Source organism: Chelmon rostratus, chromosome 21 (assembly GCF_017976325.1).
Source record: "Chelmon rostratus isolate fCheRos1 chromosome 21, fCheRos1.pri, whole genome shotgun sequence".
Taxonomy (NCBI): Eukaryota; Metazoa; Chordata; class Actinopteri; order Chaetodontiformes; family Chaetodontidae; genus Chelmon; species Chelmon rostratus.
Genome location: NC_055678.1, coordinates 21,949,354 through 21,954,080, shown reverse-complemented (window position 1 = coordinate 21,954,080; position 4,727 = coordinate 21,949,354).

Below are 4,727 nucleotides of genomic sequence, written 5' to 3'. Positions count from 1 at the left end.
AACTGTCACAAAAATTCCTAAGGCATAAAATAAGCAGCCTTTGTTTTATGTCTGCTGTTGACATGCAGTTTAAATTAGGCGACATCCCTTTGAAGTCACCCTCCACATTTGTATCAGGACAGAAATTTCCTTTAATGCATTCTACTCATCCAATTACAGCGTGGCCTTCGCAGACAGGCCGAGGAAAAGGGAATATAGCGATTTCATCATTTACTTATCCTTACAGGGCCTTGTCACATTTGTGATTCACCTTTCTGTTGCACTGTTTTTCCTCAGACCACTTCCACAGAAGGCTATCGGCCTGAATCAGACCGTTGGTGAGCCTCTGGGACGAGACAGAGCTTCACTCACAGCCTCCAGGGAGCGCGGTGTTGTTTTGCTTATCAAACCATGAGCCAGCAGATATTTATTTCTGGTATTTGGAGGTGGCACTGGGAGACTGACCTAATTTAATTAGTGACACTGTAGGTAAAGCCGCAGAGGGTTGGAAAGTATGTCTGATAGCTGTTCTTGAAATACACCTGCTGCATGCTACCTCTTCTGATATGACATAATATTCCTCATGCAACCAACAACAAACCTCCAGCATGTTTGGCTGGACAACGCGGTTACTTGATAAGTTATATTATCAGAAGACAATTACACAACATGTAAAACATGATGCAAGCTTAATGCTCAATATATTGCAAACCTCCCTCACCTCAGCTTGTATCTTTGCAGTTGCTTCCCTGCTTCTTCTCTCTCATCCTCCTCTCTGGCTCCATCATCCTGTCTCACTACATTTTCAGTGCTGGTGGATAAAACTTGAACTTGAAAACTTGAAAATTATTGATGAAAACCGAGTCACCAGAGGCTACCTTCAACATCTTTGATGTATTCAGGCATACACCCGACAGTCAGTCCAAACTTCTCTGCCACAGCAGTTCCAGACTCACACTCCTCTTCACTCACAGCTGGGAGAAACTCTGAAACACTTCAGGGAATAATCCTACTGAGACTAAGATACAAACATGCAGAACGTGTTAACTATGGAGGTTTAATAGGTTCTTTGTTACTATTATCTGTATTGTACGTGCAGCAATGTTGGTTGGTTGGTCGGCCCAGACTGAAATATCTGAAAAATATTGGAAGGGTTGCCAGAACATTTTGCACACATATTCATGGCCCCCAGAGGATGGAGCGGACTTTGGTGATCCCTTCACATTTCCTCTACCACCAGCATGAGGTTCACATTTACGGCATTAAAGGTCACAACAACTTCTGGATTGACTGTCACGAAAATTGCTACAAACGTTCATGTCCCACTGAGGGCGAATGGTAAAAACTCCCTTAACTTTTCCTCCATCATCAGGTCAAATTTTAAGATGATTAAATATAAATGGCCTCATCATAGATAATAATACAGACATCAGACACAATAATCTCTCAAATTCAGGTGACAGGGAAAACTTTTCACTTCTCTCATCATTTGTTGTAGCTGACTGAAGAATAAGTTCAAACCCTGCCTTACTTTCTCACCTCTGCACACCTGGCTAATCACCACATGAAGCTGGAGTGTTAATTGGATTGATGCTTTTGGAAAGTTACAAAAATTGTCACTTTTGTCCCGATTCCAGCGTCATGAGGTGCGAGGGGAGGAGGTTTCATTGTTCAGGCGAGCCAACAAGCACTCAGTTTGAAGCACACTGATGCCTTTTAGCTTTCATAGCAAATGAGAACACACAATGTTAAACTAGCTCATGTTAAATTAGCATGAGCAATACACATGATGACTATAACATGTTTCTAAGAGTCTTTAAACATCGAATAGCTGAAAAGAACAATTATAGCATCTAATTCTATAACCTGGTCTAATGGGCCACTTGCCCGACTGCTTGTTCTGTTTGGTTGCAGGAGCTTTTTAAAAGTGACAGCGGTATATTGCATAAGGATGAAACTTGTTGGAATTAGCATGACTGGGCGCAGTGTTATTTAAAATGCATGTTTTCAAAGTCATTTCCTGTCCTTGGAACCCCTGCAACACGTTTGATCTATTTCAGCTCCAGCAGAACTTATTCAGCTGATAAAAGCTTGATTTTCTTGTGACTAAGTGTGCTGGGGGGGAAATAGATCAAATATATGGAGTGGAAGTTTTAAAAACCACTGAGCTCATCTGCCCTTGGACAGCTATTTTATTGTATTTTCAAAATGAAAAATAAAACCTTTAGTTGATACATTTCAGTTGCAGCTTTTTGTGGGTTATTTACATCTGGTGAATTTTACATGTTGAGTAGGAGACTGGGGAGTGAAGCTGAGGTTTGGGGCAAACATGAAGCACAAGAGACAATATGAAAACTGGGACATGAGCGTGATGTGAGGAAGGAATCCTTTTTTGAGGAACATGCTGAAGGGAAATGACAAAAAGAAGTGTCACTATGACTTACTAGAGGAAGTGACAGAGGCAGGAGATGATTTCAGATTTTTGGGCACCATTACGGTTATGCAGAAATATGTGAGTGGAAGAAAAAACCTTAGGGGTGAAAGTTCATTGTTGCCCTTGAAAACAGTAGTTTCAAAAAAAAATGCTAACTCAAGACCACTTAATAGGCCCTCTGTACTACATTTCACAGTTCACACTTCTGTGTAAAATACACTTAAAGGACCAGTGTGTAGGATTTAGTGGCATTTAGTGGTGAGGCTGCAGATTACAACCAGCTGAGTCGCCCTCACCTCAAGCCTCTCTTTCCAAGCACGTAGCAGAACCACGAAGCTCGAGAAAAATACCAAAGGTGCTCTCTGGAGTCAGTGTTTGTTTTGTCTGAACTGGGCTACCACAGAAGCATGGCGGTGCAACATGGACTCTGTAGAACAGGACCCACTCCCTGTATAGATATAAAGAGCTCATTCTAACGTACTAAAAACTTTAAGGTGGTTACACTCTAACGAAAATATAAGTACAAATACGATATTCCATTTCTGCCGTATTCTGCCAATAGATCGTCATAAACACACTGGTCCTTTAAAAGCTGCAGAAAAAACAAGTGTTTCTTGAGTTAATTCTTTCGGTCAAACATGGGTTTACTTTCATTGACTGAATTTCTATCATTTATTATAACATTGTACCACCAGGTTATGTGCTTAGATCTGGGAATGTGGCGACATAACTTTATAGTGAAGTGAGTAAAGACATAGTGAAACAGCAGATAGTGTCTTTAGCTTCTGTAATGTGATGCAATTAGTTGGGAAAAAGAAAATGTGGGACGATACATGAATAAATTAGACCGTCAATCATGCTGTTCTGGAAATTTAAAACAAATCTTTGGCTAACTGAGATCCAAACTCACTATTCCTGCTACTGCTCTGCTACCTACCATGACCCTGAAATTATGCTGAAATTATTACCCAAACTGTACTTCCTGTTTCAACTTTGACCAAAGGCATACTTTTCATAGTTGTGTGCACAACCTACTTTCCTGTGCAATGAAGAATTATAGTGACGCTTCGGGTACACTCACCTTCAGTTTAGCCTCCAGATGAAGTGGTTTAGTTTGAGCGACGTCTCTGAGTTCCCACTGTGGTAGTGAGTGCAGCTAACGTGACATAATTAAAACTTAAAGTTGTAATAAACCCAAATGATCTTTTACAGGGCTGTAAGAGTCCATCCATCACAATAATTCTGACAACGCAAATAAAAACTGCTGAACATCAACTCTGCTAATCACAGTGCAAGATTTCATAACCTCTCTGTCTCTGCCTGCTTCATACTTTCTCCCACTTTCTCATTCTCCCTCAAACTATTTGTCATTCAGGTTAGAGATTTTGCTGCAGTCAAACTGGAAAGGAATTATGTTTTAAAGTCAAGCTTCCTCTGCCCACCTAATATGTGAGCGACAGAAGGGGTATAAGCCTTAGAGCTTTCAGAGGGTTTATTGAAGCCATGGTGCATTCAGTGCCAGGAGACACAGCAACTCTAAAACGCAAATGGATGCTCAAACAATCTGAGAGGACACTGAACATCGCAGCTGCTATAACAGTTTGCACACAGGCAACATATGGTCATAGTGTGCTATGACATAAAGCCATGAGACCAGAGCTAATTGCTGTGAAGAGATATGTGCTGCACTTGAGTCCTGTCCCCCTGACAGAGTCAGTGTGCTAAATAAACTCAGGTCTTTAGCATGGCTGCGCTATCTGGCTGTGTCTCCACAACAGCTGGCTGCCTCATTCACCTCTCTAAGTGCGACTGCAGGCCGCTGCCACCATCTCCATTAGATCTGTGGATATGCAGATTATAGATATTCTCAGTGGGCTTGGTCTCATCGGGCCAACCGGTGCTCTAATCTACTTCCTGTCAGAGTGTGTTGCGTGAGCCAGATGCGCCAGATGTGGTGTGTGCACATACATATCCGCCTTTGAGTGTTTATCACTCAAATCTTCAGATTTTGGCATACAACATCAAATGATGCAACTTTGAACTTTTGATAAAAGCCATCACGCTTCCCATACTAAGCATGGTATCCATCCAATCAAGTGTTCCCTGCAGGTACAATTCAAGGATGTCAACAAATACCTCAGCACTCACTACTATTTAATCCTCTGGGGAATGGAAATCAGCTGTCAGGGCCAGGCCGCTCAGGTCTGTCTCTGCTAGTATTGATCACGGTCTGCTCTGTTGGCCTGTTGGGCTGCCTACGGCACGCATGATAATGCACAATCTCACTGCTGTCTGCTCATAACCTCTATAACTC